The sequence below is a fragment of the Prenolepis imparis genome, unplaced genomic scaffold (assembly GCF_030444845.1).
Source record: "Prenolepis imparis isolate NDT839.2.m4 unplaced genomic scaffold, iyPreImpa1.0 SCAF_7, whole genome shotgun sequence".
Taxonomy (NCBI): Eukaryota; Metazoa; Arthropoda; class Insecta; order Hymenoptera; family Formicidae; genus Prenolepis; species Prenolepis imparis.
The window spans coordinates 6,892,744-6,919,800 of NW_028141165.1; the positions used below are offsets into that span (position 1 = coordinate 6,892,744).

The 27,057-nt window shown below is 37.0% G+C and overlaps 1 long non-coding RNA gene across 1 annotated transcript in view; it reads left to right on the forward strand.

Moving 5' to 3' along the window:
* The window catches only part of LOC145938104 (uncharacterized), a 71,411-nt gene that overhangs the window by 13,627 nt on the left and 30,727 nt on the right, over window positions 1-27,057 (forward strand). Inside the window, exon 2 of the long non-coding RNA XR_014425677.1 lies at window positions 925-970. This is a non-coding gene — a long non-coding RNA (uncharacterized LOC145938104). The remainder of the gene's footprint in view (window positions 1-924; window positions 971-27,057) is intronic.

The following is a 27,057-nucleotide window of genomic DNA, read 5'->3' on the forward strand; positions in this document are numbered from 1 at the left end:
ATTCTTTAAAACTAAAAATATATTCTTTGTTAATAACAAACAATCGTATTTTTTTCCATGCGAATCGTTCACTTAATGTTAAATGATCATATATATTGTTGCAGCAACGTATATAATGTTGTATATGTTATATAATGTTGCAATTTACACTGTAGCGTTTATTACTGAATGATTTTATTAGCAGAATGGATATAAATAAATGGCTCGAAAAGAGAATCTGAGCGACTTAAGAGAAGTGTTTACGAGTCGTATTACTTTGCTTTCTTTATGGTCTTTCGTTGCCGATATATTGTAAAATAATGTGACATCAATTATGGAAAGGTTTTATGAAGAGTACACATAAAAAGCAGTTAATGTAAAAAAACTAATTTTGTCTACATTTTTATAAATTAGAAATATCTGATACTAATCTTTAGAGAATTTTCATTTTAAGACTCTAGAACAACCCAAGAGCGCGCCATTCTTCGGTTTTGTATTAAAAAAAAAAATAATATAAAGTTTATTTAAACTTGATATATTCATTGATTAATATTTTTTTACACAAATCAGTTGATTAAAGCGTTAATTTACTAATTAAATTTTTAAATAAAAATATGTTATAGAAAGAAAAATAGTAATATGTTGTAAATAGTATGTAACACCTTATTTTTGATTAATATTTTTTGACAGAAATCAGCTGATAACTGTCAAAAATATTAATCGAGTTTAAAGTATTATAACACATTATTTAAAACATATTATATTCTTTTAATTTTTATAACATATCATTATTTAAAAAATTAAATAGCAAATTAACGCTTAAATCGGCTGATTTCTGTCAAAAAATATTAATAAAGCGAAAATTTGCTAATGAAATATTCTAGCTTACATATTTATATTTATATTGTGTTATAATGTAAAATAATAAGATTATTTTGTTTTCAGATCAATATGTGTGCTGTATACTACAACTTCGCTATTGCACGTATCGGTGAGTGAGAAATTATTTAATTTATAACATTTCTATAGCGGTATTATGGAGGTGTATATAATATGTAAAAAATATTAAAATAACATTTTAAATAATATGTTATATAATATCTTATTCGCGATTAATATTTTTTGACAAAAATCAGCTGATTATTGTCAAAAAATTAATCGAATTTAAAATATTATAACATCTCTTTCTAAATAAGGCATGTTAAGGCGATTCTCGCAAGTATTGTTGCATCTTTTCCGCGATGCTGATTGACTGTTTCGATTCGCATTGTGCATTATATTCGTAGCATCGAGAGGCTGTCATCGCGAGGGTTAGTAGTTTAACAGTTTCTTTAAAATAAAATAAAATAAAATAATATGTTTTAAATAATATGTTATAATACTTTATCCGCGATTAATATTTTTTGACAGAAATCAGCTGATAACTGTCAAAAATATTAATCGAGTTTAAAGTATTATAACATATTATTTAAAACTAATATTATTATTTTATTTAATTTTATTTTGAACGTCAAACTGCTAACCCTCGCGATGACAGCCTCTCGACTCTCGATGCTACAGATATAACACACAACGCGAATCTTGATAGCCAATGCACATCGAGAAAAAGCGACAACAATAAACTTCTATATGTGCGAGTATCGACTTTACATATCTTTTTTTATTAGAAAAGGAAAAGAATTCTTTTGGGGTCTATTTTAGAATAGAGTATTCTAAAAATAAGTTAGAAATTCTTAAAATAAGAATACAATTTTTTCAATGTACCGATCTTAAAAAAATTATTTCCTAAAAAAATGTCCATTCATTTTTTTTTTTTTTTTTTTTCCGTTGATATATTAGAATGATACCGAGTCTGATTTACACATATTTCATTACTGCAAGAGCTCAGCTCTCGAAAATCTTGTTAAATTCAATATATTATATTCGCGCGTTAGTTCATGTTCGTGTCTCATTCAAATTCATGATGTTCCAAAACTGGCTTATTCTCAAACGAATGACTCACATATGTATTATTCAGACGTGATATGAACATCTCAGGCATTCTAGTTTTAAATGAGAGAGTCAATAAAGCACAAAGAGCACGATTTATGATATTAATTAATTTTATATGAGTACTACTTCGCCCCTTTAATGAAAATCTCACAATTTGACGTCTCATAGTATAGAAATTATTATAGTAGAAAGTAGTTCCGTGCTTTTTAAATATAAAATTATTGCGTATAATCAAAATATGCAAATCGGAGATTAAATATGTGACAGTTGATAAAGAGATTACAGGATCTTGCTCATCGCACTATGTATTGATATTGTATAACGTAACTGTACAATAGAATGTATCCATGTAGAAATATTCAAGTCAATTTAAACTTGTTCTGCACTATGTCGTGACAAGAAGTTTCGTGACGATGTGCCGCCATTCTTTCGAAAATATATCTTTTCTCTCTTTTTTCAATTTTTTTTTAACAATTAGTTAAGTTAAATTATTATTCCCGCGTATGTAATTTATTATTTATAAACGTTCAATATTGCGCGAATATTGACCTTTTAATCATTTAACATATTTAAACGTTAATGCGAATTAATATTTAAACGTTCAAAGCTATAATTCCTGATTTCGACATCTGGAATATATTATAAGTTAATTAATTTATATATTATTATGTTCTAAAATTTCACGAAATCGATATTTTCTTTATTATGATATTTTTCGATGCTGCAGATGTTGTCAATAATTACAACGAACGCAATTTACGCGCAGATGTATGAGCTGCAGCTGCGAATAAATTGTTTATCGGTAATGGGCAATGCGCAATGGTACTGTAAATTGTAATTGAATTATTACGACCGGTATTATATTGCCTTTAATCAAGCCCATCAGATAACAAAGTTAACGATAGAGATTGTTCTGTGCGTTATGGCAATTACATTAACTTAGGCTATTTACGGATATTAAGATATTTAATTTAATTGGAATTAATCATCGAAAGCTTTGTTTCCGCAATCTGATGTAATTGAATGTATATTGTATTATACAACAACAAAGAGAATGATTAATGTTTGTTTATGGAATTCCATCTCTTTGTAATAAACAAAATGAAGTATTATTCGATCGGAAGCTCCCAATCTCTATTAGAATGGATTTCCATGAAATTTCTACGAGTATATAGTTTTCTCTCCGGGCTTTCATAAATGGTAGGCTTGATTAAAACGAACAAAAGACAAAGATAGACGTCTCTTAAATAAACCAGGAACGTCCGGAGCTTCGATCGCAATCCATCTCATTGTTTCTTTCGCAGAATCTTCAAAAAAGAAATTTTATCTTTATTTTAAGATCAAAAGATAGAGATACTGATATTAAGATACAATTTATATTAAAAGAGATTTTAAATCGTTATCAACAAATAAAGATTACAAAAATTGTCCATATAAAAATTACGCATAATTAATAATAGTTATTTATATTAATGATTATTTCTATTAATTGCACCTAATAGATAACACGTGCAAATATTTAGCAAAAATTGGAGCAAATATTCGCGTAATGCATTCGTAATAAGGTCAATCAATGTCTGTTTTTTTTTGTGGTTCTCTCACGCGGCGTCCGTACTCTTTCCCTATGCAAACCCGTCGCATGATTAAAAAGACCAAGAGGGCAAGAAAAACTTGCGTGGACGAGAAGGACGGAAAGGAGAGACAAAACGGCGACGGTGGAAATGCTCCGTGCACGAAAAGTAGGCGCCGCTTCGGCACGAAGCGAGCACGCGAGTTGGCGACTCGCGTGGAGTGCACTCGGAAAAGTAATTAGCATAATAAATTAGCTCGCAAATAAAACAGGTCTGTGCGCGGGCGCATGCGGCAAGCGCGGCTAACGACATCACTCTCGTGATTAGGATAACAAAGAGAGCTCGCAACCTGGAAGGGAGTGGTTGCCTTGCAAGAGCGTACACGCCAGCGAAACGTCAATTAACGTGTGGCGGGAGGGGGTGAAGGGGAAAGGAAAAATGTTGTGACACCGGATGAAGGAAGTAAGGGAAAATTAGGGGAAGGGAGGGAGAGAGATGGGGCATGCTTTGTGTCACGATTTTTATCCATGGCTGCAGCCGTCATAACGTTGTTTTTCCAACTACAACCTACTAGGAATCTCTCGCCACTGGCAAAGGGGTCCGCTCTAGAGACTAGGAGTCGAAAAACGTTTGGAGTAAAAGCGGCTGAAATTAGTTTAGCATCACTTCGTTTCGGTATCCGCGGTTCATGGGGAGCTTCGAACTTGGTTCTCCCGGCAAAAGAGCTCGGAACTTCTTTTTCCGCTCATTCAGCTCATGCTCCTCGAAACCCGTGTGTAAAGAGAGTACGAGGAATATCTGGTAGGAAATCCCCTTCTCCTTCTTGCGCTCGCGGCAGAGAATCCTACTCCTTGCTCTCGAGTTTCATTGCGGAACTTGGTCGCAGAGGACTGATTCTTTTTTTACATTGCGAGGATTTCATCCTGTACGAGTACCTTTTTTGCTAATCTTGTAAAGTAAAGAGTGAATCTTTTTGCGGCCGATGCGAAAGACGTACGAGAATTCTCCATAATTATTGAAGATGTCAAGGTCCCCTTTCTAATAGAATTTTACGACGTTTCTCTTCCCTTCTATTTAGAAATGTGTTTCTGTAAAAAAAATTTATTTACTTCACTAATTAATAATTTTTGAAGAAATGCTTTTTATAATTGGCTAATTAGTTATTCAATAACTTATTGATGAATAACTTATTGATGAATAAATTATTGAATAACTAATTAGCCAATTATAAAAAGCATTTCTTCAAAAATTATTAATTAATAAATTTATAAATTTAATTTTTTTAAAAGAATATTCTTTTAAACTCGCACCTTTATTAATGACGAATTATTGATTTTATGATCATGAAAACAATAGTTACATATTAATTAATTTCATAAGCGCGGCGCGGGATAATTCACGAAGCAGGAAATTAACGTTTGATGAAACTCGAGTAGTCGAGTTATGGCGCTGCAGATGACGTACTTTCGCGAACGTTAAAGGTTTAAACATTGGAGCGCAAATTGCAAGAGAGAGAGAGAGAAAGAGCGCGCGATATATTTCAACGTTGCAAAAGCAGGAAGCTGTGACGAGTCATCATAAAGATTACGTGAGTCTCAATATTATTCAACAGCTGTCAGATATCGCGCCTTATCTGTAATTTGATTTTTTAACGTGACAAATGTCTTGCGAGACCAACTGATCGTTATTGCATTTGTGGTTTGTTGGTGATCGCTGTCGTCGTTCGCCGCGACATTCTACGGAAAATTGTACGCGTTCTTTGAAAGAGTCAGTTTCCCGACAACTTTACGCCGGGCCATATCGTCGAGTTTTTCACTTAAACTGGGGGACGATCCGCGTATCTTTACACACCGCGTATCTTTTCCTTTACTTTCGCCGTTTGCAAGGACGACGACTTCCGCACTTTGCAACCTGCTCATCGTTTTCGCATTGCGCATTGCTTTATCAGATCTGGGACATGAAATCCCAGCGCTACCTTGTTGTCGTTTTACGAGCTTTGCTGCCTCCCCAAAATCAACTTATTGCTGTTTAATTCCATTATTTAATTTTACTTTTTAATCAGTATTTCGGCGGCGAAGCAAAGCAATACGATTGGCGTACTTGGCCAATCATTGTGATCTTGTTTTCTCAACCTTTTATCCCCCGCTCTCCTGACCGCTTGGGGATTGCTTTGTTTCTGCGCTATCGGATTCGCATTATTTTTCTTGCATCGTTACGTCCGTGCTGGGAGCTCTGAAAAATCTCATCTCATTGTGCGTTTTATAACATTTACGTTACTTCTGATTTTGCCATCGGAGAAATATGGCATTTTATTAGAATATTATATTATGTTCATTTCTTAATTGAATAATTCAATTGTACTTTTATGAAATTTGAATTATATATCTCCAAAAAAAAATTTTTTTTTTAAATTTAAAAAGGAGAAGTATATCTATGCAAAAGTTCCCGAAATATGTTAATAAAATGAATTATATTTATATTCGGGATCTTATTTACCAATGTTATTTTTAAAGTAGTCCCCTTGAGAGTGTAATCCTCTTTTGTTATATTTTGAATGCATCTTGAAAATCCTTCTTTGTCAGAATGTCCATCACCGACCGCTATTCGATTTGGATATCCTCTACTCTACGCTGTCAAATCTTTGACCCTTCATCTTGATTTTCATTTTTGAAAAAAGAAATAAGTCGTCAGGAGGAGTCCAGAGAAGTAATGCACAAAGAATTGGGTCCTTCATCACGACAATGTGCCAGCACACATGTCTCTTGCTGTGACATAGTTTTTGGTATCCAACAACATGGCAATTCTCTTCCATTCCCCTTATTCGTCAGATTTGGCCTCCTGCGACGTCTTTCTCTGTCCAAGAATCAAGATGAAAAGTCGAAGATTTGTCGGCGTAAAAAATATCCAAATCAAAATCGCGAGAGGTGATGAACTCTGACGAAGAAAGATTTTCAGGATTCAAATCATGACAGAAGTGTCGGAATTGATGTATACACTCTCAAGGGGACTTTTAACGATGACGAATAAGATCTAGAGAAAGTATAATTTATTTTATTAACATATTTTGGAATAACTTTTGAGTAGTTCTTCTCACGTTTGCGGAACACTAATATTTCAAAATTAAAAATTTATGTAACTCATGGAAAAATCAAGAAAACCCTTAACTAATTAATACATATGGTTGGATTTGTTTCGAAGAGACAACTTTTGTTTAAAAAAATTGAATTACATTAAAAAAAGTGATAATTAATAAATTTTTCGAAAGTGATCAAAAGTGTCATCTATAAAAAAATTGATATCATTGTCTTGTGTCCCTCTTAAGGTCAAATAGGTTTTGTGTGAAACATTTTTTTAAAGGCATAAGAAAAAATTAATTAAAAATATTAAGAGTAGAACAAAATATCTATATCAATCAATAGAAGCAGAGAAGGTGTAGTTAAAAATAATGATGCTATTTCTTTATACTTTTCGACGTATAATGGTCATATGCTGGCGATATATAGAAAATCATGGTTTACAGTGGTGATGGCAATGACAGTTTTCTCGTAGTACAAAATGAAAAGAGAGTTATCGTTGCGAAAAATTATTTCGCAACAGCGGATAAGAGAGAACAACATACTTTCCGTCGCCGTGGCATCGATCAGCTGTTTATTTATCGCACTCCGATTTCGCAAACTAAAATCTGTAAAATTATATACTTTAATGCTTAATTATAAGGTTAATTAAAATGTTGACACTACTTGGCGCGATTAAATTAACAGATTTATCGCGCCAAGCAGATTAAAAGCCCTTGCCTTTACAAATTGCGTTATCCTACAAGATCGCCGGGTCGCGCGCACAATCTTGTTCCGGTTCTATCAAAACCATCCTGCGGAAAGATAGAGAGAAAGAGAGAGAGAGTGAGAGAAAGATAGAGAAAGAGAAAGAGCGGGACAGCGCGCACACCATAACAATACTTATATATACTGTGCTATACCACGTTCTCTCTCCCTTTCGCGTTACTGAGACTGCAAAACATCTGCATCCGGCTCCCGCAGTGTGTTTCATCGATAGCGCAACCAAATTAAGTTCCCAAAATATTTGCGTTGACCTCGAATCGAAAATTGACTTCGCTTTCAAGAAGACGAGAGAGAGGGAGAGAAATAAGGAAAGAAAGAGTAGCTTTGATCCAGAGGCGCTGACGTGAGGTTGCGCTCTGTTTGACTTTTTTCACGTTTGACTCCTCGAACGCTCTCTTCAAATCTCGCTTTCTCTATCTTTCATCCCCTTTCGTGGCTCGTTTGCCGCTCTTCGCAGCTGCGGATACTTGTGTGTGCAGCTGCGACCTTAACTCGGCCAATGAAACGATTCACCCTCTGTCTCGTTTGCCGCTCATTGCTCCATTCCAAGCCAATTTTCCTCTTCGTTTTCTTTGCATCGAAAGTCGGTTTCCTTTCGCGTCGTCGGAAATGCGAGAATTTGTCTAAATAACTGGAAATGAGTTTCTTAAAAGAGCAAAGTGGACGTATAATAGAACGTAATGGAGATATAGAGAGAGGATGAGAAAAATTGGATTAGCATTTGGTGCAATTACTAAATCGAGCCAAAAAATTCTATGCTTTAAAGTTGGAAGCTTTCAATGTTTTGTTATACTAATTGTCCTATTTTTGCAATTGTAAGCTTTTAAAGAGTTAAGTTTGCAAAAAAAGATTGTTTATATCGTCATAGAAACGTTTATCAAGTGTGTATCGGAGAGATTAGAAATTATCGCGTGATATTAATTAATTGACCTACTCTATTCTTAGTAAATTTACCGGTTTTTCGTATATACGCTCCTCTTCTCAGTCGAAAGTAACGCTCAGCTTTAGTTGGTGAAATGATCCCATTCTTCTCTCAATCCGTTCGGGAGGCAAACAACAGATATCTCGGTTTATCTTTCCCCAGGACTACGAAACATTCGTCCTGTATTTGCTGCGCTGTATTTGTTTCGCTCGAAATCGCGCGTTTATACCCGGAGCACAAGTACTACTCTTAGCGTCGTAAAGTATTTGTTTGCGTCCGCATCTCTCTGGGTACTCGACGTGAAATCCCGATTACGATCCAGCTTTGTACCGTCGAGTGTTTCGGTATCGCCGGGTGTCTCGTTAATCACGTGGATTTCTTGGGAAAATTGGAAGCGAAAATCCTGATATGCACCAAAGTCGATGCCGGGTAGAGAGAGAGAGAGAGAGAGAAAGGGGAAGGAGAGACAAACTAACTGATACTGCGTTGTACAGTGTAACGAGCGGAATTTCGGTCTTGTAATAATAGACCGGGTGAAATGACGAGTTGCTCCCCCAACGAGATGGTTGTTCTGGACGAAAATGTAACTTGCATTCACAAAAAAATAGCTTCGTATATAACAAGAGAAATTAATATAACAAGAAAAATTTTAAGAAACAAAAAATTCCGCCTTTTTCCTAAATTTGAGGATAATAAATATGTATAATATAAATACTGTTTTGTATAAATGATATGTTAGAGGATAGTTTAGAGCTTATAAAATAAGGATACACGTGTGCGAAATGTGATATATGGCGAGAAATATAAGCTATATCATTTCGTAATATCTCATATAGATTTATCCAGCAAATTCCCGAACTTTTTAATTAAACGGACAAACCTCGTATGTATATTCTTTTTCTTTCAACAAAGATCATGTCAGTATCTATTGAGCTTGAGAGCACAATATAAATCTTTTTTTATTCGTCGCTACGAATAAAAAAGAATAAATATCTATAATGCAGACACTCTTGTGTACTGCTTCCGGTATTTGCTTACGTAATGGCGTAATATTTTCACTTCAAAGTTTCTTGACAAATTCGTTATTGATGGTACATTCTGCACACTCATGTGAACTTCCGAGGAAGTTAATTCATTTAATGAGATTGAACGCGGCAGAAAGGGGAGGCGGGAGGGAGAAGGAGTTCTTCTTAATCATCCATTAATCTATCTCCTCGTCATCTGCCTTCTGTGTCCCTTAACACTTTTCTTTCTTTCTTTAAACACGTCGCCCTAAGAGCGGGCATCGCCCCAGGGGGGATCGAGTTTTCGCGGCCTACCCTCTAATTGACCCAGATTTCCGAAGATAAGTATTTCGTGGTACAGTCAGCATCGCAAGTTATCTCTCGACAAATCTGCCACCATCTATGACATTTTGTCGGAGGTAACAGCCCTCGGGAATCTCGACGTCGCGTCGTTAGGAAAATGTTGATGACGATAATCTTGGAAAAATGCGATTAAATTGCAATCACGCTCCGGACGGACTATATTAAATTTTAAACCGTTTTACATTTTTAGGCGGGGATAAAATTATTCGCTCGAAGACGTCATCCAGAAGTTAAATTTTCATGTTTACGGCGTCATAGCTAAAAGGTTTATAAAATACTCTGCAAAAATATAGCGGCAAAGAAATATGAAGTATCTGCGTTTCTAGAATTCTCTCTCTCTCTCTCTCTTTCTCTCTTTTTCTTTTTCTCTTTGAGTTTTACCACCAATTTGAAGTCAACATATTCAAAGGTCATTCACTGACGTACTTATTCTACTTGTCGATTATTCGGCCAATTATTTTTCAAGAACGATCCATCGGCCCATTAAATTCTACAATGGGATATCAAACGATGTTGAATGTAAGGAGAAAATAATTCATAAAATTTCGTCAGAGTTGTTGAAATTGCCCGACGCAAAGTCGCACGACCGGTATAATTGAAAGCGTTTTAGAAGCGACAATCCAGGTGGGTCCCTATGGAGATACTGTGGGTGAAAAAGAGACCGAATAAAATAATAATACCGGTTATGAAGGCACGCAGAGGAGGAAAAGAATAATCCGGTTTGCCTTTGAAAGCGACATAATCCCCTCCTCTGGCGAAACGAGGGGGTTAAGTAAGCTATGGTAACCGAATAATTGCTTAAAACCGGAATGGGGTTAATGCGTAAAAGCAAAAGGGAAAGAAAGCACATATACATACCAGCGGAGAATGGATCTTTGAATTACGATACAATTTCCATTAAAAATGATCAGGATGGAAACGTGGAATTAATTAGGAGCGCATTAACATCGCATGAAATTTTGATGCAATCTGCTGTGGGGGGCGCGTGCGCATTATTCCATATTTTAATAATTTTTACGCTTTAATGCATGTATCTCTTACCAATCGATGATTTTGCATAAATTACAATAGGAAATACGCATCGTTTAAATTTCGAATAATAATTATTTTAAATAGAATACAAATATTTTCGGGAAAATATATTTCTTGAGAAAAAAATAAATTAAAATAGTCACATCAAAGTATTTTCATATCACACGCATATGTTCTATTAGGAATTAAAAATACGCATACTAAATATTATATCTCCAATGTCAGATGTTAAATCGTGCATTACACATCGCGTAACCAAGTTGCCAAAATAAAAGGCACGTCGAATTACCGTCGTACAACTTCAAAGATTTTTCGGCTAGACAGATACGCGAGAATCCGTAAAAATCCTCGATGCTTGAATTAATTTCTTGCCTGCTGGCGCTCCCGCTAGCTATGTGGTTTTGTGGTCTGGGACACTCTTTCCGACACACTCTGGGAATTTAGAACATAAAAATCGGGATATCAGCGACCGCAGGGCGGAGGAGTGCCAGGGCACAGCTCCAGTGATTTCCGGAGAGGATAATTTTCGCGCCGCGAAGCAAGAGAGCCAGGGAATATCTGTGAAAAGAACTGAAATGAGAGAGAGAGAGAGAGAGAGAGAGAGAGAAATGTGTACGAAAAATTTTTACGTGAAGAAATATATAGAAATAATTAGAAATATATATTAAATTGAATAATAGAAATATTAAATTGAAATTATAAATAGATATATACAATATTATATTTATTAGATTATAAAAATGGAATTTTATAAAATAAAAACAATAGATACTCTGGAAAATTCAGAAAATCCCGTGAATTTCGCGGACAGGAAAGAAGGATAGTCGGCGATAAATTCGAAGAGAAAGACGAGCGGGAAGAAAGGATGCTGCAGCCCGCGAAAACGAAATCGGTTGAGAACGCTTGAACGAAAAAAAGTCAACTTTTCCCCTTTTTCCCTTTCAAACGTGACCCACTTCAAGCTTCGCCTTTTTTTTTTGGACGGTTTCCACGGTCCATAGCGCGCCGACGACGACCTTTTGTCATTGCCGACGACAAATTTGACGGGTACGCATTAATCTCGGCTCTATTACCGACTTGCGTTGGGGACCGGCGACGTCGCGGTAATTTCTACTTCCTGAATTTTCGCGGGTACGCCGACAGAAAAACTGCCGGACGCGAATTACAAACCCCGGCGACTAAAAGAAATGGGACACGCGAGAAATGTCAGCATATAATCGTACAGCTGGGATTCTCTTTCTCTCTTTTTTTTTCGCGAGCCGACACCTGCAATATGCTAGCGTAACGTGCGTGCGACAATTACGTACGTACAATCGACGATTTTTCAAGCGCTTTTTAAGACCGATATGTATGCATTTTTTTGTACGCGTGCGTGAAAAAAGGCATTTTAGAATAAAAAAAAATCCCTGTTCTATAAATTTTCCAAATAATTATAAATATAGCTATATATACGGCTGCTCAATTTATTAACGATATATCGATTTTAATAACACGAATGCAAATTCTGTAATTCGGTCCGTACATGTGTAACGCGATGATTAAGTCGAAAGCGTATCGTATATAAATGCAGTAGTTAGTTTTTACATTAGGTAGGCAGTGTACATAACAGACTCTGTTGAATGTGCTTGCAGCGTGATGTTTCAACATGTTTACAGAGAAGAGAGAAAAGAAATGTATTTTAATTAGAATTTTATTTTTACTTTGCACGCACAGAGACATTTATTAGAATATACGGGTCTTGATGAGAAATGCTGCGTGTAATTTGAGGAATGTCGGAAATTCACGAACCGGTTTCCAGGGACTAGTCGTAAGTTTCTGGTTAGCATGTAAACTTTGACCAACCGTATATCCATTAGCAAAAGCAAATGCGCCATGATTAATGTCGGGTACGTGAATAAATGTTAAATAATTTATATTCATCATTTTCGACGAGAATGGATATCGATATTTAAAACAAAAACAGGATATAAAACAAATGGAAAACATGCACAATTACATACATAATAATATCAAAAATAATATATATCGCAAATATAATAGTATTTAATAAGTAATATTTAATAATTGATATATAATATATTTTTTTTACAATAATATTAAATCTTTTATATACTACAATTTTTTTAGAGAGATAAAGAGCAATTGCTAACAATTAATTTTTTGTTTTAAAAGGACTATTTTAGAAAAGAATAATGACGCAGAAATAATCACACAAATAAAATAACTACCATCTACCATTTAGAAATCGTCGAGGTATTTTTATGTTTCTTTTTGATCGTGCTTCGCGGAAACGAAGATCGCAGTTAAATTGCAAGAAAAATTTGACTGTTTCGCATTAATCTCGGTCCCGCCATTCGTCGCGACGACGAAAGAGAGGGCGCAGCCGTAATTTTTGCCTTCTAAATCTCAATGGCTCGTCCGACTGAAAAACCGTCGCAACGATTTACTCCACGTCGACCGCAAGAGAACAGGAACGTGCCGATGTGTATATAGGCAACACGGAAAAAGGAACGGGAGGAAAATTACCGTGCGCTGCGCCACCGAAATAAAAGCAGCTGCTGCCACTCGCAGTAAGAATATTTGACTCCCGCTCTCTATATTAGATATGCTAATTTTTCTGCAGTAATTCTTGCCCCGTGCATTAGCCTTAGCTTTCTTAATTTCGTGTTTCCTCCGTTCTTCGGCGAAACGAAAGAGAACTTTCTCTCGTTCAAAGAAAGTACAATTGCTTTAAATAACTATCGTCACCGGATTTATACTCTTCTTCAGGAATTTGAACAATTCACTACGGATGCTAATGCGAACAAAAGAGAGAGAATCGGATATATTAACATATATTTAAGATGTAGGAGTAGTCGCGAAATATATATAATATTACGTATATACATATATTCGTACCATTATTGATAGTTGGCAGGAAAGGCGATTTTAAAGTTCGAAATTTTATAGCTGAAAGGAAATAGCGCGCGGAGTGTTAAAGAGTAGGTGGTAGAAGACGGAGAGTATAAGTGCGATAAAGAGTGATGAAGAAAAGAGGGAGATGAGGGCGGGATGGACGAGAAATTAAACGGACGTCGCCGGGAATTGCTGGGTAATTGAAAGCTCGGCTGCAGGAGAAGGACGGTATCTCGTCGTGAACCTTTGTCGTTCCCGACATGGGGAAGCCTGGGAACCGGCTATGAAGCGGAAAGAGGCGCGATGGGACTATTCGAACATTAATTCAGATATTTAGCTTGACGTGAACTGAATATTTGGTCCTCGATTGCGACAGAGTCAGTTTTCTCGTGCTTTTTCGCTTATATTGGCATAGGCATATTGAATATAAAAATCCGTGTTATGTATCTTCGTATTTTTCATACAAATTTACATATGTAAGTATATACAAAAGATTTTGTGAACGAGAGAAATGAAATTTTTCATTTATTCCATTAATTTCATTAAAGTGATTTATACTATTATGCAATAACTATTGAATTTCCCTATCAAAAAACACAAAATAAAATTTAATTTGAGAAATATGTATATATTTACGTATGTAACCAAGAGAGGGAGGAGGGGAAAAGAGAAAGGGTCGATCTTTAACACCAAAACTCTTGAAAGAAGATTCACATAAAACGTTCTGTATCTAGGCATTATGCTATCATCTATTGAAATGTCGTCGTCCACGCCACTTCCGACTAACTCGATGATATAACCATGTGATTGCAATAGCTAATATCAGGGATCAGTCCTTTGTTGATCTTGCTCCGATGGCGCAATTAGCAGAGCTCCGTGGAGCAGTATTCATCTTTGGTCATCACCAATTTGTTGGCAGTTTGGTAGACCGTGCTATGTACGAATTCTGTGTACCTAAGGTACCGCGATTGGTCGAGCTGGTTGGCAATTATGTACATATAGATAACAATGTAAATCCGCAAACGATTAACATCGTGGAGAAAATTTGTATCAACAAATATGTTTTATTGAATTATTGAAAAATCCCTTATTATGTTCGCATTGGCGAACTTATTATAACTCTCACATTAATAACATGATATATTTTGAAATTTATATATGACGATCTATCTGCGAGAAGATATTACAAGAAAATGAGAAATATTAATTTATTTCGATTTTTTATTATAGTATAATAAAAATACATAATTATGTAAAATATTTAAAAAATAATATTTTTGTGATAATAAGAGTAATATTGATATACGGTAATAATATAAAATAGCTTGTAGAATATCTTGTAAAGTAACTCGTAAAATAACTCGGTAGAATATCTAAAAGTGTATTAAGTGAAAACATTGATGATGTAACACATCATATACATATAAATATTATTGAACATTGCATTTTTTTTTCAATGTGTGCATCGAACTGAATAATTATTACTGAATAATTATGACGAGTGTTTTATATGTACATATCACAACGAAAAAATTGTATTTTCTTGTATTTTCTTCTCTACATTTATAAATTAAGAATATCTGATAGTAATTTTTAGATCTTTAAAGGATTTGGCTTTAAAGTAAAATGATTCTTTTAGCGCCTATTTTAGAGCAAGATATTTTAAAAATAAGTGAAAAATTCATAAAATAAAAATATAATTTTTTTCAATGCATATAACGAAAAATCCAATTATTTAATTTAATTCGAGTACCAAAATTAGTGCTTACAATGCGAACGAACGTCTGCGGGCTTGACCTTTGTTGAAGTTCGTGGCAAACGAGCAATTAGTGCGGACAACGCAGTATTCATCTTTCATCAGCATTTGATCATGCTTCGTCGAGCCGTCCGTTATGGTGTTCTATGTTGTCGGGAATGGAAATTCTGATTGAATCACGCCGACGATACATCTAATGACGCCACCGTTTATACGTACGTAAATCACGAGTTTGACGGTGCGAACCCGTTAAGAGCAGAAATTCCGCACGCTTCCATTTATGCCGATGGAAGTTCAAGCTCTTTCGCTCCCCCGTCCCTTCCGCGCATTGAACGATATTGATATATCAATAAAAACGCCCGGCTGTAACACGTGATCCATTCTTAAAATTGCGCGAGAGATGCGAAACTTTCAAACGCGAAACGTATTTTGGATGCATCGCCATGCTTCCCTTTATATGAGACAAGTTTTGCGGTATAGTGCTCGGAATATTGCAATCGATAAAGAGATCAACGCTAAAGGAAAAATAAGAATTTCTTTGTGTTCATTTCTTTACATGTCACTGGATATTGGATCATTCTCGAGCTAAAAAAATAAAACAAAAAAAATCGCGATTTTCGACAGGTTTGCGTTTGTGCGACAGCAACGAACCGCTCTCTCACTCTAAAATGGTACACAATCGTGGTCTCGTGCCTGTGCGTCGAGGGACTCGTCAAGGGTTTTATCGGGAGCCAAAAAGCTTGCCGCTGTCTCGCGTCGAAACGCCGAAATAAATGCTAGCGCCGACGAATAAATCACTCCCGTAGAAATAAATGCTGCTTTCGCACGTGTATACGGACAGATGAAGGGTAGAGGGAGGGAGCGGAGGCGCCTTCCTTCTGGGTCGGGTATCGATCAGGGTCACTCTAGAATTTCCGTCAAGGACCTATATCAATCGATAGAAGTACGTGCACGTCACGGAACCGCTCTTACGACGTCCGTTCCACCACGTTTGTTTCCGGAGGAAAGGGATGTCCCCTCTCTCTCTCTCCTCTTTCTCTCCTTTCCTTTCTCTCTCCCTCTTCTTCTTTTTCGCTGAATCGTATTTGCTCTCGAAGTACGGGGCGAGAAGGTCCATAAATCTATCTAGCGAATTCACTGCCTGTTTGCAGTCTTACAGCCGTGACATTAGCTAATTGGTTGGTTTTTGTTGCTATCAGAGATTAAGCGTCGTTTTCTGACGAATAACAAAATTGTATTCTTCATTTAATTTAACGTACATTGAATATAATTACATGTCCATATGAATCAAGGAAAATCCTTTAATTTTGTTAAAATCGGTAGAATTTATTCGAAAAGTCTGATTATCAACATATTTAATGTCAAATAATATTTGCGATGAAATCATTTAGCATGTATCGCCACTGTTATATGTTGAGAACTAGACTGAATATATATTTTACGGGATATCCCCTGCATAAATCATTGAATTTCAATCAACGGTGGGGGCTCGCAGTGTATCAGTGATCGATCTGTTCTTATGTTACGGAACACACACGAGTCGCGTACAAATCTATGCGCAATCTAATGAGGGATACGTAATGTTGCATTGTGCTTACCCGCGGGGTGTAAACTAATTATCGCTCGCATACATTACAGAGTCCCGCGAAGTCGCGCGCGAAGTCTGCGACATTCGTGTAATTTATTGACTGTATACACACGCTCCGCGGTAAATCCGCACATTATTCATCAACCAGATACAATTTCCCCGTAATTTGTTGCGTGATTATTCCGTCAAATCGCGCGAACACCTTGGCGTTTCGCTCGCTTGAATTTCTCGAGAAAATGGAGCTTAATTCATTCTTTTTTTTTAATTTTAATTTAAGCTCAGGAAACGCAACGCTCTGATTCTCTGATAGAATATTGGAACGATCAAAATTGCCGCCGCCGCATAGCGCAGAACTCTTTCCTAGAGACTTTTATGATCGCGCGATTGCAATCCGAGGTTACTGCACTTTCATGCGGTCGGCTACGAGTCACCGCCGTATACAATTAACGTGACCACACGTATACGTGGAATATAATTCACAGTAACCGCGACACCGTGTAAAACATAATGAATAGTAATTAACGTTCCTTCATATCTTGCGCGGCGTTCACCGAAAACAGTGTATTTTCTTAAAGAGAACTATATATTATAACATTTTTTCTTAACAGATATTCTGGAAGTATTTTTAGAATGTCCCCTAAAAGAACTAAGAATATGTTCTTTGTTAATAACAAATTTTTTTTATTTTACGGACCGTTTATTTGACATTATATGATCATATTATTACAACAATGTTATGATGATATAGTATCGCAATTTACAGTGCAGGTACAATGTTTATCATTGAATAGTTTAAAAGAATGTGTGTGGATGAAGTTAATAACTGATTCAAAAAAGAAGATTCAAACGACTTAAGAGAAGTGTTTACGAGTAACATGTAATATAATTTAATTTAATTATTCAGGATTTAGGATTCAGATCTCGTGCTTCATGCTCGTTCTATATGTCTATGATTTTTTAAAATGATTTTTCTTTGTTGTAAAATAATATTTTTTTTGTAAATATAAAAATAAATCCCATTTCATCTACATTTTTAAATTAGGAATATCTGATACTAATCTTTAAAAAATTTTCCTTTAAGGTCAAATGATTCTTTTAACATCTATTTTAGAACAGGATATTCTAAAACTAACAATAAGTAAGAAATTCTTAAAATGAGAATATAATTTTTTCAATTTTTATAACATTTTTCATTGCAGTACATCTTGGAAATAAATTACTCATGACCACTCGCGGCTAAACCGGCTTTTAAAGCCGGAAATCGTTCAATAAAGATTCTTTCAATTTTATAAATATTGAAACCTCTTTTCTTTCTTCGAGATGAAGTTTCAATTCTTAATGTATTATTCTCTGTGTGTGTGTTATCGATTTTGCGCGACAATAATAGATATGTATGAATAATTATCATTAAGGCTCCTGGGTGCTCACCGCTCACCGCGGCCATATTGGATTGTGACGTCAGAGGCGAGAAAGCACACGCTGAAAATTCTTAGATGCCATTTTTTAATGAAAAGATATTTCGATTAAACAGCACTTCAGAGGGCTTTAGAACACTCTTAAAAACCTCCGAAAACTATCCTTTTCCCTTTATAATCAATCAACATCTGTAAATGATCGAGATATCAGACTTTGACATGCGGATGTGCAAAGACCAGACGGACTGGGTTTCATAATATTACATTTTACAGCTGTTGATTGATTATAAAGGGGAAAGGATAGTTTTCGGGGTTTTTTAAGAGTGTGCTAAAGCCATCTGAAGTGCTGTTTCATCGAAATATTTTTTTATTTCGAAATGCATCTAAGAAATTTTAGCGTGTGTTTTCTCGCCTCTGACGTCACGATTTCGACATGGTCGGAAAGGAGCCAGAAGCCTTAATGAATAGTATCGAGTTTAATAACTTGCCGACTGATGAAAATATATCTGGACGTAATTCAACGTAAATAAAGAAGCACAATGTTGTACTTAATAATGAGAGTAAATGAGGGGAATTTTTTTTGTTTCTTATTTTACGAACTTGATATTATTTCAATATCTCGGAAATAAGTTTCCAAGCATGCGCATACGAACAAAGCCTCGTCCATTATTCTCAAATTAAATTAAATTAAATTACTTAAATTAAATTTTGAAACCGCGTAATTGTCTTTCGAATGATTTATACAACGATCGCACGGAGTCGGCATATAAGTTTCGGCTTGAAAGTTTCTCGGAGATCAGAATTGAAATCAGAAACAAGTGCGAAGAGATATGAAATACACGCACACACTCTCACACACACATTTCTCGTGCACAATGGACGGGAGAGTTTCGGTTAGTTGCTGATATGAATGGTATCTTTCGTTTTGTAATATAACGAAAGCGCGGAAAAAATAACGCGCCGGTTAAACTTCCATCGGCAGCGCATCGAATCGCGTCGGATCGATAGCTCGATAGTTGCATCGAGAGCGCTTGGAGAGCACTCATTGCACTCGGGTACTGTAAAGTAGCCTTCGTATATCTCCGAGAGATCCGAAATAGATACAGCGAAGCGGGGAGATGGATTTTTCGTATGAGGCTATTTACTATTCGTTGTACAATGGCACATGAAATACGGCTGGCACAAGTTCAACCGCCAATGTTTGCCAGTGTCGTCACCCAAATTGTCTTTCACTATACGATGTATTACAACCACAACTTTATATGCGTCGAACGCATATACGGACAATTCTCGTGTACACATGTCTAAAATAGGTATTGTCCGCCAAACTTCAATAAAGCTCGCGAGTTTGCTGGAAAATGCGCGTATCACTCGCGTTCGACACTGTGGAATAAAATTTAATTAAACTTGGGTAATAACACACGTGTGTGTGATAGGAGCAAATGATAATAGGTCGACCGAAAATCGTTTAAAAAATCATTGTGTATGTAGTTGTGTGAGTAATAGTGACAGAATATATTAAACAAGCAACTGAATGTAAAATAAAACATTAGATAAATGAGATTTTTAATTTTTATTGTTCAAATTATAAATTATATATCTCTGAGATAATTATTAGTCTTTGCGGGCGATAATTTGATGCGTAAACATGGTGCGTAACATTTAAACGAATCTTCATTAGGAAATAAAAATGTGTGTGTATATTAAAAAGCTTTTTTTTTTTTTTTACATTGTATAAAGACCTTTTGCGGGGATTGTGCTTTCTGTTCATGTCTCTGCTTGTTCTTTGAAATATTGATAGACATTGTTTCCCGAAACAAATGACGCCGTTCGTGGAACCTATTTACAATTTACGCGAAATGTAGCATTGGCACAATTTCAACAACCAATTGGTTATCGATTCGCAAGCATTATGGCAACATTCTGTTACTTTATCCGAGTTATACGCTACCGTGTAGGTAGAGACAGTTATCTGCAACAGGCGCAAGCGACGACGGTCCCATAATATGCGGTATGCGCACGTAGTTGCCCGAATTTTCATACAAAATGTACGATCAGTGCCTCTTGGAAGAAAAAGATTTCAACGTTAAATTTTTACACATTTGCAGGAATTTCAGTTTCCTATGTAAAGATAGAATTAACGATTAGCATTTTTTTTTGCGTAATAATTGTATTTATTATTTTATGCATGTATATACACATACACATTTTTTTATATAAGTAATTAAATATTTTTTTATTATAAATTATCTATTACTACGAGCGTACTTATTATTCACTTTATACATATATTACTCTACTATGTTCACGCTAACATAAACATTAACGGGTTTGACGAAACTGCGTAATGCGGAAAATTAACGGAAAACGTTTTAATCTTGTTCGTCGCAGCGCGCAAATCAAAATGTTGTGAATGCTACACGTTCGAAAGTTAAATCCTTACGAAGTTACGAGCTTAGTCGCATGCGCAGGGTTATACGGGCTTAAGTCCTTTATGGAGTTATAAACTGGCCGAGAACTACGCGTTCGCGAGAGTTAAATCTGCGTAAGTACTAAGAGTGCAAAAAGACCAATTAGACATATGTGATACAGATTAACGCGTCCAATATGTACGAGTTAATTTTGTTATTAACAGAATCTTTTGTCCCGTGGATCAATGTTTTTATTAGCATTAATAATAACATTGTGCACGTACGTAATTACTGAAATATCTCCCGCTACACTCTGCACACACATTAAATAATCATATTAAATATTTTCGAAGATAAAACAAATAAAAATGGCTTTAATATATAATATACAAATTCGAATACGAAAAGGACTGCTAGTAAGAGCCAGATAGAATTTGTATATAATATTTGTATATTTTTGCTATGAATATAAATTTTTTTACGCGTTATTTCAGCGTAATTATCTACGTAGCCGAAAATTATAGAATGCGAAAAATACATAGAAATATTCTGTTTGTAAAAATTGTTCGAGTAATTAAAATCTCACGTGTGCCTCTATTCTGCGAATTTAAATGCAATTTAAATGCTCGCTGAGTACGCAATGCGATTCGCGATTCTCACGCCTTCCTTTCCATTATTTTATAATTAACGCCGCAATTCGTGTCTCTTACGGATGTGTCGGAATCATGTCGTCTAGACCGGATATCGGAGAGAATCTCCCTCTTCGCTTCTTCGCGTCTGCGACATTTGCGCGCACGAGGCGGTTGTTATACGTACGTATTAACGGGGCTAAATTGGGGAAGTCCATTACGGATCAATCTCGGGGCTATCGTTTAATCATCGACTGGTAACGATGCCGTCCCGTGGTTGTAAACTGCCGATAGCAGCGGGTGTTATCAATTTTAGTGCTATTCGCTCTGTGCCATTATATATCGACGTCGCTCGCTCGCGCGCGACGAAAACGATCGACACTCAGGGTAGAATCGTTGTCGTTGCCGTTGTACATCGATGAGTCAAAGAAGATACCCGGCTGCGGATGAACAATATGGGATACCGGTTTCGGGTCGGCATTAAATTGTATTGTATTTCTCTCTCTCTTTTTTTTATTCCTCTCTCGCCGAGCGCTTGCAGTGGCAATATCGCGTTGCCGGGGAAAGAGAAAAAGTATGTCCCGTCGACATCGGGATGCAATTCTGTGCGAATCAAACGTCGTTAGTCGGCACTTCCCACACCCGCATCTGCGAATGCGCTTTTCACACGGCAAACATATTTAAACAACCACGATCGTTATACACGACTCACTTCGCGCGTGTCTCCTCTCTTTACCCGAATCTATATTTACTTTCTGGAGCCACCTCTCGATGAGAGAAAACCCATGTGCAAGTAGTAGCTAACGACTTCCGTGCGTCGTTTCGACGAGTAAGGAAAAGAGTTTCCTTTTTTCCCATGTCGTCAATAATACTGTAGTACGCGTTTATGTATGCGATAGAAACCCTACATGCGTGTTTTATACTTTTCTCGTAAGACACAACATGAATTTATTTACAATTCGCTCTGATTCGTTGTTTATAACATACATTTTATTAATACATTTTCTCTCTTCCTCTCAATTTTGTAAAATTACGAATGCACAAAAGAGTATATTTTATGTGAAGGGGTGAAAATATATAATACTTTATCAGCTGAGATAAAACAATATGAAAAATTCAGCCGTTTAAGCGAACGTCAGAAGAATATATTATGATTAATGTAAATTAGATTTGTATTACAAATAGCTGAGAAAGCACAATCTATTCCTCCTCTTTCTCTCGTTATTCTCGAGTGACTTATACTCCGAATTACAGCTTTAACAAGATCCAAAGTTTCGTACATCTATGGGATAAAGCATGAGTGTCACCGTCGAAAGTTTTGTCGGGTCGATGAGAAACTCATTCTCCATTAAAGAGGGGTAAATTCCTTTCGGCCCTAATTACGGGACCCGACGATCTCACGGCCGCTTTTATGGGGCTGTAACGTGAAGATAATCGTTGTTCGTAGAGCGCCCGGATAACTCCGCGGGCTCCTCGCTTCAGTCACCCTGACAATAACCCGCCGAAAGATCGATAAGGATAATTTACGAACTATGATATCCACTCGCGCGTACAAGCGGCGCGACTCTTTTGCAGAAAATACTTTCTTTTTTATGAGATTTAAATTCCACTTTAGATTTATAGCTGTTTTCATTCTCCCCGACTAACTTTTCATAAGGCAGCTTTTCGCGGCCTTGATAGATCGCCATTGTGCGTTTCGATCGATGACGCGAGTTATAGGTTTTTTTTTTGTTTAGATGATTGATGCGGAAATAATTTGTCGGCAATAAAAAATGTCATTTATAAAATATTTACCTCCCTCTGTTATTACTCGGGAAAATCAAATTTTATTTTCATTTCTTTATCCTTTATTTCTTTTTGTAGAATTGATTCGACAAGATCATCAGAATTTTGCAACTATATACATCAAGAATTCCAATCGTAAATGCACATGACATTTGTATCTCTGGTTTATGTGATTGTATGAAACGATAAAAAAAGAACTAATGCATACACGCGCTAAAAATACACATTATTCTCTTTATCGATATTTTTTAGTCGAGCGGATAAAGTGATTTTTATGTATTATATGTGTGTGTAGTTAAAAATAATATAGAAGCGCAGGTGAAATCGATTGATTCGAAATATTTTACGCGAATATCGGAAACAAATATTAACAAATCTTTTAGTAATATTTGAAGTTAAAGTAAAGTAAACACTATTCCATTTTTAAATTGAAACATGAAATTTTCATAAGTTATCTTCTTATATGCAATCATTTGATATAGTTTCGAAAAGAGATAGACGCGCGATACTTGCAACGAAACATTACATGAATAAGAATTGTCCATCCGTCAAATCGCGATCGAGAGAAGAGAAGAAGATCGAGTAAGAAAGATGCTCCTTCTTCAGCACAGCCCCTACATGGTGGATTCCTGCGGCTGCGGTCGCGGAGGGATGCATGTGGGAAGAATGGAGAATGGCGGGGAAAACGCGGGGAAAAGACGGGACGGAGGAATGTCTGCGGTGCTGACTGCGGAAACGTAATTTCTCGCTACGTTGCAGTCGGTAGACCTTCTTCCTCGCGGCACCGCCATCTTTCCCGACCTATGACCTCTCCTCCGCGTCTCGTCGTCGGCGTCGAGAGAGAATCGGAGTTGTCGTCGACATGCCGACGACCACGCGAAAGTGTCGAGCGAGGCAAACCACCGGAATTTCACCTCGTGCTCGTTTCTTTCTCGTTCCTCCTCGTGTTTCTTTCCTCCCGATCTCGGACAAAATTCCCATCTTGGAGATTAGGTTTCCACAGCGATATTCCCTGTCTCTGACGACTAAAAATAATTGTGATCTTCATTTAATTCGTCGCGCAGAATGTAAAGTTCACGGAAATCGTAAAGTGTTACATATGTCGAATTCAATTCGGTGTCATACCGTGAAAAAAGAACAATTGGGAACAAACAAAACGTATTATTATTCCTGTCTCGAGTTATTTTCTACAACCATAAACTCTCATATGAATTGCTGAGTTGATTCTCAAGTTTTGTGACCTTAGGTAAGAAAAATCCTGTGGTCGCCATTCGATCGCTTGTTGTATATATCCCTTACATCGGGGAGAGGACTGCTCTCTCCCTCTCTCTCCTCTCTCTACGTCATTTCTTTTCGAGTCGTACAGGTTTTATCGGACCTGAAGCTCGTTACTTTTTCATACAGCAAGTTTTCAAGCCGACTTTTGACCGAACAGCTATCGTCTCTAGTCGAAAGGACAAAAGAGGACAAACTTTTATATCTTTCATGAACAGTTTCGGGGCAAGATAACATTTGAGAGTGGTACATTTTACGATGTCTGTATGACGCGGATGTAGCTCGTGTAATTGCATCTATTTATTGCACCGATACTGCACTCGTCGCCTACACGTTTATTTATCGAGAGCCTTTCGATGGCTGCCGCGTCGATCGTGACAGCTGCAACCGCGCACGGACTTTGATTGTTGTTTATACGACCAGGCCACACGTGTCGCGTCCTGTCCGTGCTACGAACTTTGATGGATAAACGATCTCACTCTTTTTATATATTAAAAACCAACTAAATATATAAAAAAATATATAAAAACTATTTTTGTCTCTGTTATAATAAACCATAAATTTTTTTAACGTTCTTATAATAATTATATTTTTAATAATTGTGAGGTACATATGTAAAATAATAAAAAATATTCTCTTATCACATTCTTCGATATACATGTATATATGATTAAACTATGCAAAGCATTTGTTCGCTGTGTGTTTCGCACAAATGTAGCGGTCTTCTCTCGCAAATCGATCGAACATAGAGGTACACTCACTTCGGTTACACTAAATATGCGTAAACGCGATAATTTCGTGCGCACAACGTTGCACAGCAGCCGGCCGCAACCGGTTGAACCATTCGTTAAGTTATCGCGACGCAATATCATCGATAGCGAGTAACAGCGAGCAGAGCAGGAACACAGGCGGAACAAACTCGTCGGAGCAATTTTTCTTCACGTCGCTTCGTGCATTCGTGACGAATGGTTTCCGCGCGAATTTCGGAAAGTTCCTTCCTCGCGCGCGTAGGCGGCTGGCTGCTTCTGATTAATCGTGTTTCGTCGGCCGTCCGATATATCCATTACTTCGCACCTGCAGCCCACCTGTTCCGCCGGCCTAATCTATCTATCCTCTCGTGGCACGGCACCTTGCCACCTCGCGTCCTCGCGAGAGCGCGGAATTAATCAACGTTTCTCTTCAAAACGCGACCGGCCGCTTTATTTCTCCACCGTCGCCATCGAGAAATTGCGCCCGCCGCAATTTGTCACTCGACATACTACTCTCCCAATTTTCTTCCCTCTCTTTCGCCTTCTCTCTTCCTCCCTCTCATTCTCTCTTTATTTTTCTCTCGTCATTGCATTTATGTGTTCTCATCGTTATCATCAGCGTTACCGCGCTCATATCGGTTTTAAATTGCATTGGGATATATTTCTCGCGGAAATAATGGCAGGCTAACGAATTCGTCCAGGTGAATAGCGATGTTATCAATTCGGTACCGGCCGTCGAATTTAATTCGCTGCCTCGAATCGCATTCTCGTTTCGCGACGCGACGCGCTCTATCTGTTTGTCTACCGGCGAACTCCGCAATCCTCTTGTCGGATCAACTGCATTTTAGCGCGCGCGACGAGACTTTTAAACGCACGTAACTAACGTGACGGGAATTCTTCCGCCGCGTGTGTTAAATAGAGAAAAATGGATCACGGTGAGCCGCAACGTTGATTGACTGTGAAAAGAATCCTTTATTGCGGAAGTATAAGATTATCACGCCGCCATTATAAATAATAATGCAGACGCTGCGCAAACTTGCGACTTTGCATATAAAAATTGACATAACAAATTGTATTCTCGAGACGTAAAATATTGTGCGTAGTTCCACGCGGCACAATTTATCCGCATTATCCGCTTCAGCTTCTCGATGGAGACACCTTAGGAAAGGTTGTCGGCACCGGCAATGACGACGCCGTAAGGGGTAGTTCTCGAAGGGTCGTGAGTGAAGAGAAGGAAGGTTCGAGAGAGAGAGAGAAGTCGGACGGAAAGGGAGATGGGCATTATCGGAAAAGAGCTTTGCCGCTTTATTACGCGATGTCGAGGACGAGGGCAAACATTTGTAGCGTATGCTCAAATATTTTGCCACCCCGAGCCTCTTCTACTGCCGGCTTCCCAACGTCGCGTCGCATCGACCTGCGAATGCCACCCTTCGAGCTGAAATGGACCCCATTACGAGAGGTATAGAAAAACGCGTATATACTCTGCGGCTCCGTGTAATCCATCCGTAACCAGCTGAAGGAAGATTCCCCCTTTCGTTTGCCAAGACAATACCTGTTTACGCGCAGTTACGGTTTTACGACGTCCGCGAAAATCACGTCCGAAACGCGAGTTTCGACTTGAATTTTTTGTCACCATGAAGAATAGATTCTCTTATTCGACGAAAAAGATATATGCACGAGCGGACATTAATGTATCGCGATCAATGTTTTGCAATATGCAGCCTGACTGATCAATTTTGCTCTGGCATATGCCCCAAAATTGTTATGACATATATATTATATTTATTTCTCTAAATCTATAATATTGAAATCGCGCATTAAAAATAAAATCTCATAAATATAATCAACTTAA